This window comes from Culex quinquefasciatus, chromosome 2 (assembly GCF_015732765.1).
Source record: "Culex quinquefasciatus strain JHB chromosome 2, VPISU_Cqui_1.0_pri_paternal, whole genome shotgun sequence".
NCBI classification, from domain to species: domain Eukaryota; kingdom Metazoa; phylum Arthropoda; class Insecta; order Diptera; family Culicidae; genus Culex; species Culex quinquefasciatus.
In genome coordinates, this window is record NC_051862.1 from 21,808,027 (window position 1) to 21,822,615 (window position 14,589).

A 14,589-nucleotide genomic window follows, 5' to 3' on the forward strand; every position below is an offset into this window, starting at 1 on the left:
GGGCCATATTAAACCTGGAAATGAGAACATCTTTAATGTCAGAAAATGTGTAATTTCCCATTGAGAAAATTGTAAATTTACCACTTTTCTATTGTAATGCCAATTTTTCAATCTAAGTTGAGGTCATAATTCCTCATAAAAGATGTTATGTTAAACCTGCTAAGGGGTCGTGCATAAACCACGTGGTCTCATTAGGGGGGGGGAGGGGTCCGAAATTCAACCGAAAAAAACCATGAAAAGCCATGTGGGGGAGGGGAGGGGGGTCGACGGCTGACCACGTGGCCTTAAAAAAAGTCTTTTCTTAAAAAAAATACGCGCTTTGAATTTACTTACATGCATACATTTTTTGTTACACTTCAAAACCACTTATTGTGTTTAAAATTATTACTTATATTTCAATGTCATAATATTTACCAATTCAATATTGAATTATATATTTCGGCAGATTCATATCAATACTTTGAGCCTGTTATTGAATGTACACTTTTTAATACTCATGTAACTACGTCTTGCAAAAGTTGAAAAGCTGTTAAAAAATAAAGTGTAAAAACAGTAAACAGTATTCAAAGTTGATATACCCAAAAAAAATGCGTACCAAAATGCAAACACAATTTCATTTTTTTTGTTGATGGTATCAAGTAGCTAAAAATGTGCTTGCAAATTTGCATTGAAAGTAGATGTAGTCTTCGATAGTTCTATTTTGGAACAACTTAAAAAATTAATATTGCTGACAATTTTATAAGATTTTCGTAACAAGGCAAAAAACTAAATATGTATTATAAATGAAGTGTCTAAAAATGATTCTCTGCGAAAAAAAATCAATGTCTCAGATCTTAGCTAATTACCGTAGCTGGTCCTATAAGTGATCGAAGAATCTTAATCGAAAGATTGTTTTTTGACACTTAAAACAAACTGAAGATATCTTGTATCTCCTCTCTCATGCAATATTTTTTTAAGTACAAAGAAACTAAAAACCCCAATTTCAGGATTATCGCGCAAAATTTCAGTGTCACTACCTCATTTGCAAGTGAAACGTCTAACATTAAAAAATAACCAGTAACGAAAAAACGAACGATACATACTTTAAGATTCACCAAAAAATTTGATGAATATTTTGGTCTAAAATATATTCCTTATTTCATGGGTTACACAATTCAGATTGTTATATTACATAACATTTCATAAAATACACGTTTACTATCCATCGTCAAAGTTGTTCCCGGGCAGACGGTAATAACAAAATTAATAATATTTCAATAACAAATCCTGTTAAAATAACAAAAATTGTTATTATTTTATCCTGAAGTTCAATTTCAAGAAGAAAAAATAATAACAGTTTCTGATAAAATAACAAAATTTGGTATTGAAGTGATATTATATTGAAAATGTTTAATAACACGCTAATAAGAGGAAATGTTATACATTTCAAAAACTCTCCTAATAACAAAATTTGTTATTCGTTCGGTATACTGACTTAGAAATAAAATTACCATAAATCGCACAAATGGAAAAGTTTCTAAGTGTCCATAACACAATCTGTTATTATTTTTTCTTTTCTTAAATATGTTTAGATCTTTGGGATAATTTTGTCTAATTTCGTCGGGGTCATTATTTTGGCCATGAAATGGGGTCCTTAAGCTGAAATTATTCTGAAAAGTTGAAATTTTGAATGTTGATTTTTTTTAATTATTTGATGTACCCCCTAAGTAAAAGTAAATCTTTCCCTGTTCCTGAGGGGAACACCCTTGAAGAGTATCGGGGCCGGCATTTACAAAGCGGATTCAGTGGCAGTTTCATTCTCAACTTAATGTTAACATGTTAAGGTTAATGTTAACATTCCATAGGTCGCCTCCCTAAGGTGTCGTGATAAGGTCCAGTTTGTGACGATACACTACCTTCCCTTTACTAAGCAATCGATTCCAGAAGGGAAAAAGATCACCAGTTGTGTTGGTCCGAGCCGGGATTTGAACCCCGATCTACCGCTTACGAGGCGGAAGCGTTACCACTGGGCTACGTGGCTCCACGCAGAAAAATCGATTGGGTTTGAATCAAAAAATTTCTTTGTTGTTTCAACTAAACGATTTTTTGTTGAAAGAACCCTGAAAACCAATTGGAACAACACAAAATGTAGCATTGAATCAACTCACTATAATTTGTCATATCCTTTTGGAAAAATCAACAAAATTACTGCGTAGATTCTACCCGAATATACTTTGAATCAACGTTACATTGTTTTTTGATTTGAATAACAATTAATTGTTGTTGACACGTGGCTGCTATCTGTCAAAAGTTAAATTTTCGTCAGTCGGCTGGTGATTAAGTTTTGCGTTTGTCTTAGGAAAATCTTTGTGATATCTTGCGATATTTTCTAATTAAACCAATTTTAAGAAGGTTTAACCTGCATCAGCTGAATGGACTTGTGTATGAAATATCTCTGCCTCACCTGGGAGGTCCTCCGCGTGTTATTACCACGGCGGAGAATCATCGGAAATTTGACGAGTTCACACAACCCTCGCACAGAATGGCAGCCAATGAAACACAAATGAGACAGAAGTTTCTCTCTGATCGACCCAGGGTAAACGCATTGAAACTCAACATAAATTGACCCCACTTATAATCACCTTGTCCACCTTTGCAGATTTCATTGATGCAATCATCGGGAAGATGCAAGAACAGAGCATCCTGGTGCAGACGGCACCAGTTTAATCAGAAGCCCAGGTGCATTTCAAGAGCAGCGGAACCACACACGGACTGGCGGGCGAAATAAAATTTATTCACCTCAAAATAAATAAATAAATAAAATGAATAATAAACTATTGCGCCTTTCAGCAATTTCTAGAGTTTTGTGTCAATCGTGCTAGGCCTAGATTTTTTCATCACACTGCTTTGCAGGACTGAGAACTGTCAACTTTGCGCACTTTGCACCGTGCTAGAGTGCTGCGGGAAAATTTTCATCACAGTTGGCAAACCGAATTTCCATCACACCATCAAAACAAAACAAGTGTACTACATCGACTTCTGACCACAATCTAGTCATCAAGCTGTGGTGGCCGAGGCAGATAAGTCATTGAGATGGTCTGTTAAAGGTTCCTGGATCGATTCTTGTGGTTGCCACTGTTAGGTTTTTTGGTGGATTATTTTTTTCTATTGAGTTCGAGGGCATAATTCTATCGACCATCTCGAGCTATGTTCAATGAGTCAGTAAACGGTACCATTATTCTCACGGCCCGAGGCCATGAATTGACTAAAAACCAATGGATGGTAGACGAAAGAAGCCTTTTTTATTTTTCAGTAAATCAGTACTAAATACTCTTAACTACCGTATCGAAAGACTTTATTAGACAGGATTACATGTAATAAATAGCATTGGTAAAAGTTTGAACAAACTCCAGGGTAGCCAATGATAACAAATCGCCCTCTCCGACAGCGAAACTCCGGACATCTGTCTATCTCGGATTGATCCGCATGGGTAGCTTGAATCCCGGGCAGTTGCTTCTGCTCCGCCGTCTGTCACCTTCCCATCCCCTTCCCCAGGACCATAGAGGACGATAATTACTGGCCTTCATCGCTATGAAGGGACTCCTCTTAGCAGCGCCGGATCAGCCGGATGTTGTACCGATCCAACAAGTAGTGAAGACTATCGCTGGTTGTCCGCCCAGCAAAAAGACAAAGATTCACCGTAAGTCAAGATCCCTGCGCAACACCGCTGCATCCCAGTGCCGAAGACCACGATTTCACAGTCGAAACAAGTTGTTGTCCCTCCACTTAGCCGGTTCAAACACTTTTTCTGAGCTGGACGAGCTTTCTGAACCAAAAATAAACAAATAAATAAACAGCCTGCCATAGCAACGGATATCATCGTCATCACTGTGAAGAAAAATCACTGTGATGAAAAAATACTGTGATGAAAATAATTGCGCAAGACTCTAGTAAAGTGCAAAATGCGCAATAAAAGTTAGCATTATTATTTCATTTCAACGTTTTGTTGATTTAATGAAATGTTGAGTCTTATATTAAAAAAAATACCGGCTTATTTCAAAAATAAATTCTCGTTGATTCAACAAAAATTTGAACGCACTGTCTGTCAAATTTTAATTAACAAAAATGAGAGTACATTCAACGAAAAAGCCGGTTTGATACAACAAAATGCCCCGATGTGAAACAACAAAACTTGAGTGTTGATTCAACGCAAAAATTTTGTTGATTATATTCAACAAAATATTTTGTTGAATCAACCCTCGTACAGGCTGATTCTACAAAACATTTTTCTGCGTGTCGGTACCCCCTAAGGGACTTTGCTAAAATTGGCTAGAACTATGGGATAATATTGACCAATTTCGTCAGGGTCATTAATTTGGCTATGAAATGGGGTCCTTAAGCTAGAATTATTCTATAAAGTTGAAATTTTGAAAGTTGATTTTTTTTAATTATTTCATATACCCCCTAAGGGACTTTGCTAAAATTGGCTAGAACTATGGGATAATTTTGACCAATTTCGTCAGGGTCATTATCTTGGCCATGAAATGGGGTCCTTAAGCTAAAATTATTCTAAAAAGTTGAAATTTTGAAAGTTGATTTTTTTTAATCATTTGATATACCCCCTAAAGGACTTTGTTTAAAATGGTTAGAACTATGATAATTTTGACCAATTTCGTCAGGGTCATTTATTTCACCATGAAATCGGGTTTCAATTTAAAATTAATCCAATAAAATTAACTTTTTAGAGTTCATTTAAAAAAAAATTATGTTCCCTAACGGAATTGATTTATTTATTGAGAATTTTTGAAGTGTGAATAACAAAAACTGTTATTATCTTCACAGAGCCAGGAACGCCACAGAGCTGACGTTGAAGTTCGAGCTGGAGTGAGACCTCGGAGACTGCATCGGATTCAGCAAATTTCCAGCAACTTTTACTTGGAGTCGGAATCTGTGAAGTCGGGTATTTTTGGAGAGCTGAAGTCGTCGTTGACGTCATATCCTGCATCCAGAATCGAAGTTGTCTTCAAAGTATGGATTCAAAGTCGCTTGGAGGTACCCGACTCTGCAGCCCTGACTAGTACAGAGGAGTTATGGCAACTGCAGGTTTATTTGCAAATTACAAATAAACCAAAACAATAACTTTTTTTGTTATGGAGACATACCAGTTCAATAACATTTTTTGTTATTATGCTGCTCCACCTCTCCGCACAAAATAACAAATCTTGTTATTCCTTCATGAATCCTTCTGTGTTATTAGTTTGTTATTGCAATAACAACATAATAACGGTTTAAGTTATTCTTCGAACAAATCTTTGTTATTGATTTTTGTTATTTTAACAACTAATCCGATCATCCCAATAACATATTTCGATCTTCTCACAATATCAAAAACTGACTTTCCCAAGTTATTTCCGTTTGCTCGGGTTGGTATTTTTTTTTGTTTTTTTTTTTATGTTAATAGGGACCATCTCTTGAGCCAAAGAGAAACATGGGCAAACATTTTAGATTTTTAGAGAAAAAAAGAGCTTCAAGCAAACATTGTTTTTGTTTCTCAATAAATTTAAAGATTAAAAAATAGGGGCCAAAGGTGCCCTTTCCTGAAAATATTTGTTTTTCTTTAAGCTGAGAAAATATACTATAACTTCATATTTGAGATAAAACCACTCAAATATATAGACACATTAAAATAATTTATGTTTTAACTTCATATTTGAGATAAAACCACTCAAATATATAGACACATTAAAATAATTTTAGTTTTAAACAGTCACTTAATTTTTAAATGCCGATATCAATTTGTGAAATAAATTTCAATACAATGCCGTTAAAGATCAAAATAAATAAAACTCCTTAAAAAAAGATGGAACGGTATTTTCAACTTGCTGGTTCTCGGGCATAACTCAACCAACGGGGACATTTTTTTTTGAGTGAATTATAAGGATGTCTAGATGATCCTTAAACTTTGCAGAACTCGATTTGATAAAATCTGTAATTTATGCGATCAAAAACGTCGTTCCAACTTTTGTTTGCTCTAGTAAAAAAATCGCCCGAAAATCCGCGAAGAACGAAAACGAAGTTGACTTTATAGCTGTCGGCCACCATTGCTAGTACCAACCACTAGTGTCTTCCTTTTAACTACAAGGACTTCGCCGCCCTGGGCTCCTAAGTGTTTGAGTATGGCACGGAGCGACGGCGCCGGATACCCATATTTACACAAAGAATTTTTAGAGCGCCCGCCGCGGGATTCGAACCAGCAACCTCTGGATTGTTAGTCCAGTGCGCGGTCCGATTGATCCACACGGGCGGGACAAAATCCGCGAAGACAAGCCCGAAAACCTGTGAGTTGAAGTTACCGTTCCAACGTTTTAGGGAGGCTTTGGCATCCGTGTATATTGGACATGCGTTGAGCGTCCCAGTGGTAATAATTTCAAAGATATTGAAAAGATTGAAAAATTAACTTATTTAATTTTTTTTGTATTTATTTTGAGGTAATATCTCAGCAACCAAAAGTTGGATCAAATATTTTAAATCGTAGATAATTGCCTATTTAAACAACTGAAAAAATGTAAAATAAATTCCAAGTTTTAGCTCAATCTTTTTTAAATTTATCAAAACACGTAGTCGATAGCAAAATCAATTTAAAGTAAGAGTAAGACTTAAACAATTTGGATGTCCATGGCGCGTTGTCTACAACTTTTCCAAAGACACGAAATCGATTTTCGAGCAATTCTTTACAAAATCGGTCTTTATTCTTAAATTTTTACTTTTGATTTTTTTAATTCGCCTGAAACCTTTTTTGGTGCCCAAGCCATTTTGCATCATTAGTTTGACCATATAGTTTTCTATACAAATTTGGCAGCAATGAAAATTAAAAAATCTGTATTTTTTGAAGAAATTTTTGGTCGATTTGGTGTCTTCGGCAAAGTTGATGGTATGGATAAGGACTACACTGAAAAAAATGATAAATGGTAATTTACTCTGCTGATTTTTAATTTCACTTTTTGTCACTAAACATGATTTGCAAAAAAAAACACTATGTTTATTTTTTTTTTATTTTGCCAACTTTTCAGAAATTTCCAGAACGGGCAAAAAATCGTTGCTTGAGTTATGAATTTTTGAATCAATACTGATTAAAAAAAAATCAAAATATTGACCGCAACTTAATTTCAATTTTATTTTTCGGTATGAAATCGAATTTGCAATCTAAAAGTACATTAGTGAAATTTTCATAAAGTGCACCGTTTTCAAGTTATAGCTATTTTTAGGTAACTTAAAAAAAAAATAGTTGCAGTTGTTAATTTAAAAAATTTAGTGCCCATGTTTGCCCAATTTTGAAAAAAAAATTTTGAAATGCTGAGAAAATTCTTTGTTGCTTTGTTGCTGAGATATTGCCATGCAAAGATTTTAAAACAGAAAAATGGATGTTTACTACCCAAACAACCCATAATTTTCTTATGTCGATATCTCAGCAACTAATGGTGCGATTTTCAGTGTTTATAAATAAAACATTCGTGATTTTTTTTTGTGTTGAAATAACAACAGTAATTTCGTTTTTTGACCAAAAGTCACCACCACTGACGGTACATCATTTGTGGATAAACATTTTTGAAATCTATACATATTTTGTTATTTTTAAAGATTTTTCACCTGGAAGGAAAAAGCCACGTGGCCATATAGGGGGGGAGGGGGGTTTGCGTGAAACCACGAAAAACCATGAGGGGGGAGGGGAGTGTCAAAAATTCTCCAAAAAAAGGCCACGTGGTTTATGCACGACCCCTAATTTAATACCTTTTTAATTTACTATTTTTTATACTGTGCATCATTCGTTTGTCTTTACAATTTTGACAACTGTCCATTCATACATGTTTTGTAAATATTCCAAAATGTATGCGAAAATATTTTCTGACTTGAGCAAAGTTGTAGGTGGCAAGGAGTTCAGTTCAGGAAAAAAGTTTAACTTTTTCACCAAAAATAATTTACAAATTTGCAAAGGTCTAAATTGATTTTGACGAAATTTTGTTCTGCCGCTGCATGTTGGAAAATTCTACTTCCATGCCGGTGTGCTCTTTTGAACTAAGCTTGCTGGGATTCCTATCTAGATAGAACAAGAGAGCACACGGGCATCGAATTATTATTTTTTTCAATTTATAAGAAGGTTTTTTTTTGTTGTAATTAACGAAATTAAATCCAAAGCCAAATCAGCTAATTATTTTACAAATTCGGGCTTATAAAATCAAATTAATACTAGGTCAGATAAAATTTTGCAGGCTTCGAATTATAAAATGAGCAAACAAATTATAGCAAAATTTATCATGATTGAGTATCTAATTCTGTGCATTTATCTGAAAAATAAATTAAAACAAAATCATTATCGATTTTATGAAATCCGAGAAATTATTCAGCTAACTTAACTCCTATACTAAATTTTCGATTACCTATCTCATATTATTTGAAAAATAAAACATAAAATAACTGTGTTTCTGATTTTAACCATATTAAGGTCTCCAATTGCAATTATAAAATCAATTTATATCGAAGCAATCATTGAAAATTATCAGAATGCTTGTAAAGTTGGGAGGGGCGCCAAATTGATGTTTCGCCAAGGGCGCCGTGGCTACTTCTGAAAAAATCCTAAATATACATGCATATTTTGGAAACATTTGACAGTACCATTATCATTAAAATTTATATATTTTTAAATATAAATGTAAGTAGAAGTCATATCAACTGAAAACAATTTAAATGCATTTTGCTGCATTAAATGTCATATTTAGCATGTTTTAGCTCGATTAAAAATATGTTGAATTTTTGTGAAATTTTTCGTCGTTACTTAGATTTTTTGAAAATTAATGGGTACAAATCTACTGAACAGGTGCAATTTGCATTTTAAAACACTTTTTTCATTGGAATGTTCAACACCCCCACGATATTTGCAACGGCCCTACTCCTAAAACATCTTTTTATATATCAAACAATCCACCTTGCTCGGTTTTTTGGGAACATTTTCAAATTATGCTTGTTGAATTTAGGAAGGTTGAAAATTTAGTTGGTTGGTCTTTTTTGAGTAAATTTTACCTAAAATAATGTTAAAAAAGTGAAACTTAACAGAGACAGATGAAAATTTCACCAGGTCCTGATGTAAAATTACACATATTTTTAACACTAATTGTAGTCAAATTTGATTTTACAATTAAAAATTTCTAAAAAAAAATGCAGGTAGATTTTCAACATTCTTAGAAATGCATTAATTAAATAAATATCGCTACGGTTTTTTTCAACGCTTATCTGTGGTTTAAAAATTGTTTTTTTTTTATCCACTTTAAGATCATTGCAAATTTTATTTAAAGTTTTTACTTCCCCCTGCAAAATAGTCACGGGATAAAAACAAATTAATGACAACGACAGTAATGACACTTGAAAATTATATTGAAAAAAAAAAAAAACTAATAAGTTGTTGCCTTTTGTTTTGAAGTTTTGAAAATCAGACTTGAATGGACGAATTAATTATGCAAAAAACCTTCATTGTTCACAGGAAAGCCTTCCGGCAATTGTAGTGATTTGCTTTGAATCGTATCCAATTTCGATAATACATTAAAATTTTACAATTCCATGAGTTCAAAATACATTCCGTTGAATTGTTGAATACTACACTCGCCAATCATAGCTTCTGCTGAAAATTTCCAATTATTAGCTCATTACTTTTTCATTAACAACGAGGTGCTAATTTCGCATTCCCATAGCGAAATTGAACGAAATATCTTCTTCCTGTTCCGCAACAAAAATTACCCAAATCAAATCTAACATTCGGACAGCTGTGTCTTTACTGCTGGCCATTCAAGGTGTTTAATACGGAACTCTTCCTGAATCGTGTTTCCTACCAACACCACCACCACGACGCTCTAAATTCACGACTAGACTTGGGCTTAATTCCCAAATCAGACCCCATTAAAAGCTCGTTTACGCCAACACCACACCGTGTCGCGAGATAATCTGCGTCGATTTACTGCACATTTGGCTTGATACGAAATGCTGGCGAAATGATGTGATATGAACGCTGACGTTGACGATCAGCTGGTGCAGGTTTTTTTTTGGGGAGGGTAAAAATTTGCAAAAAATATTGCTGTCCTGAATCTGGTAATTTTTGCAAACGAGGGTCCATCCAGTCGGTTTTGTGTGTAGTTGGTAGTTGAGTTGGATTTAGGGTAGGGTTTCTATGATTGCCCTTTTATTTTTGTCAAATCAATTTGAAAATGTTTATTTTTTAATTTTTTCTTTTAGTGTTAAAATATGATTTAAAAACTTTTTAACTTGTCGTGCCTTTAAGTTTTTTTTTTAATTATGCCGCCAAAATTACTAAATTTTACTTATAGCTATGCTCTACCAACAATCATCTCCAACCACATTAGACCGACTTCGTGCTCTACAGCATCATCATCAAGTAGATATGCTGCGCGATTCAATTGAATCTAATCTACACCGCCACAGCTGAAGTCGCCGGGCTTGTCCCATGGTCGGAAAGTGGTCCCAATTGGTTCGCGCCCGTTATGAAACTGATTGGTGAACCGCGAACCAATTGTCGACCTAACCGCACACACTGATTTGTGGGTTCAGTTAGAACAGCTTTTTATGTTTTGCCTCTTCTAGCAAATTATTATTAAAAAAAAAAAACTTAACGGACCAAGGTCGTCCGTCAAGCCGGAGTCATTTACCTACCTGAGCACATTCTTTATTTTTGCATAGAGGTAACTCACCTCTGCCAGTGAACCCCCTTGTTGCGAAACTGAAGAAACGGTCAAAGTCTAAAAGTTTTGAAGGTTGCCTTCTGCACTGCAAGAAATTGCTGCCGTTCGCGTAATTAGCTGAACTGCTACAACTACTCAAGCCAAATCTCCAACTAGAAGCGCGCCATAATGGAAGGTACAGCAATCGCTGCTAAAAGCGTGACTTCCGAACGCGAGAAACTCACCACGTGCTCGAATGCGACTATTATAGTTCGCTTGATGTCGAGCAGCTGCGTGAAGTTTGTGCTTTATGTTCGACACTTTATGACTGGGGTTGACTGGTTTCATGGTTAAACGCATAGATGGTGTTCGTGTGGAAGCTTAGAACATCAGCAAGTATTTATTTGTGTATATTATTTGGCACTTTTGACTAATCATTTAGAAAATTTATCAATTTTAAAATTTAACAATTTAACAATTTAACAATTTAACAATTTAACAATTTAACAATTTAACAATTTAACAATTTAACAATTTAACAATTTAACAATTTAACAATTTAACAATTTAACAATTTAACAATTTAACAATTTAACAATTTAACAATTTAACAATTTAACAATTTAACAATTTAACAATTTAACAATTTAACAATTTAACAATTTAACAATTTAACAATTTAACAATTTAACAATTTAACAATTTAACAATTTAACAATTTAACAATTTAACAATTTAACAATTTAACAATTTAACAATTTAACAATTTAACAATTTAACAATTTAACAATTTAACAATTTAACAATTTAACAATTTAACAATTTAACAATTTAACAATTTAACAATTTAACAATTTAACAATTTAACAATTTAACAATTTAACAATTTAACAATTTAACAATTTAACAATTTAACAATTTAACAATTTAACAATTAAACAATTTAACAATTTAACAATTTAACAATTTAGCAATTTACCAAAATGACCAAAATGACCAAAATGACAAAATGACCAAATGACCAAAATGACCCGAATGACCCGAATGACCAAAATGACCAAAATGACCAAAATGACCAAAATGACCAAAATGACCCGAATGACCCGAATGACCAAAATGACCAAAATGACCAAAATGACCAAAATGACGAAAATGACGAAAATGACGAAAATGACGAAAATGACGAAAATGACGAAAATGACCAAAATGACCCGAATGACCAAAATGACCAAAATGACCAAAATGACCAAAATGACCAAAATGACCAAAATGACCAAAATGACCAAAATGACCAAAATGCCCAAAATGACCAAAATGACCAAAATGACCAAAATGACCAAAATGACCAAAATGACCAAAATGACCAAAATGACCAAAATGACCAAAATGACCAAAATGACCAAAATGACCAAAATGACCAAATTGACCAAAATGACCAAAATGACGAAAATGACGAAAATGACGAAAATGACGAAAATGACGAAAATGACGAAAATGACCAAAATGACCAAAATGATCGAAATGACCAAAATGACCAAAATGACCAAAATGACCAAAATGACCAAAATGACCAAAATGACCAAAATGACCAAAATGACCAAAATGACCAAAATGACCAGAATGATCAAAATTACCAAAATGACCAAAATGACCAAAATGACCAAAATCACCAAAATGATCGAAATGATCCAAATGACCAAAATGACCAAAATGACCAAAATGACCAAAATGACTAAAATGACCAAAATGACCAAAATGACCAAAATGACCAAAATGACCAAAATGACCAAAATGACCAAAATGACCAAAATGACCAAAATGACCAAAATGATCAAAATGACCAAAATGACCAAAATTACCAAAATTACCAAAATTACCAAAATTACCAAAATTACCAAAATTACCAAAATTACCAAAATTACCAAAATTACCAAAATTACCAAAATTACCAAAATGACCAAAATTACCAAAATTACCAAAATGACAAAAATGATAAAAATGACCAAAATTACCAAAATGACCAAAATGACCAAAATGACCAAAATGATCAAAATGACCAAAATGACCAAAATGACCAAAATGACCAAAATGACCAAAATGACCAAAATGACCAAAATGACCAAAATGACCAAAATGATCAAAATGACCAAAATGGCCAAAATGGCCAAAATGACCAAAATGGCCAAATTGACCAAAATGACTCAAATGAACAAAATTACCAAAATGAGCATGAGCATGAGAGACCACCCATGGTTGTCCTTCTCCGTTGCTGAACAGGACCATAATATCCCATCAGCACAACCGGTCACACGCTTCAACGATCAAATGATGTTTCCCTTTTCAACAGCATGCATGAATGCGCTGAAAAGATAAAACATCACGATCATCAAAACTAGAGCCGGTGCGAATAGGAAACAGCCGTTGGCCACCAACGGCGCCCGCCATGTCAGTTTGTAGATCTCGAGGGAATGGGACGGGAATGTTAGTTAGCACAGGCTGCTACCAAGGGTGGGTTCTATACGATATCCACAACCCCGCGTGTGCCGGAAAACTACTTCTACTTGGGATTTTGTTAGTGGGTAAGGGTAATGGCCAGGATTCAACATAGAGGATGATGATGCGACCCAATAATCAATAAATTTTGTTTAATGGTGTGATGTATTATGCATTCTCAAGACAATCAGTCGGAGTATGCGGATGAGACTATTCCCGGTTATTTGGTGTTAAGTTTAGCATAAATGATTCAATCTTAGACAGCCGGCTGTGGAAAGATAAAACCAACTAAAATGCGAAAACGCGAAACCGCCCGGATCGAAATACACGCACAATCGGGGGGACAACAGAGACGTAAACGGCAACGAAAATCCTGCGTGAGGACCGCGACGCACACCGTTCAAATTCTCCAACGCAACTGTCAAACATCCCGAAACCGCCCAGATCGAAATACACGCACAATCGGGGGACAACAGAGACGTAAACGGCAACGAAAATCCTGCGTGAGGACCGCGACGCACACCGTTCAAATTCTCCAATGCCACAAATGAACAAAATTACCAAAATGAGTAGAATAACCGAAATGACCAAAATGATCGAAATGACCAAAATGACCAAAATGACCAAAATGACCAAAATGACCAAAATGACCAAAATGACAAAAATGACAATAATGACCAAAATGACCAATATGACCAAAATGATCAAAATGACCAAAATGACCAAAATGACCAAAATGACCAAAAAGACCAAAATGAACAAAATGACCAAAATGACCAAAATGACCAAAATGACCAAATTGACCAAAATGCCCAAAATGACCAAAATGACCAAAATGACCAAAATGGCCAAATTGACCAAAATGACCAAAATGACCAAAATGACCAAAATGACCAAAATGACCAAAATGACCAAAATGACCAAAATGACCAAAATGGCCAAAATGACCAAAATGACCAAAATGACCAAAATGACCAAAATGACCAAAATGACCAAAATGACCAAAATGACCAAAATGCCCAAAATGACCAAAATGACCAAAATGACCAAAATGGCAAAAATGACCAAAATGACCAAAATGACCAAAATGACCAAAATGACCAAAATGCCCAAAATGATCAAAATGATCAAAATGACCAAAATGACCAAAATGACCAAAATGACCAAAATGACCAAAATGACCAAAATGACCAAAATGACCAAAATGGCCAAAATGGCCAAATTGACCTAAATGACTCAAATGACCAAAATGACCAAATTGACCAAAATGCCCAAAATGACCAAAATGGCCAAAATGACCAAAATGACCAAAATGACCAAAATGACCAAAATGACCAAAATGACCAAAATGACCAAAATGACCAAAATGGCCAAAATGACCAAAATGACCAAAATG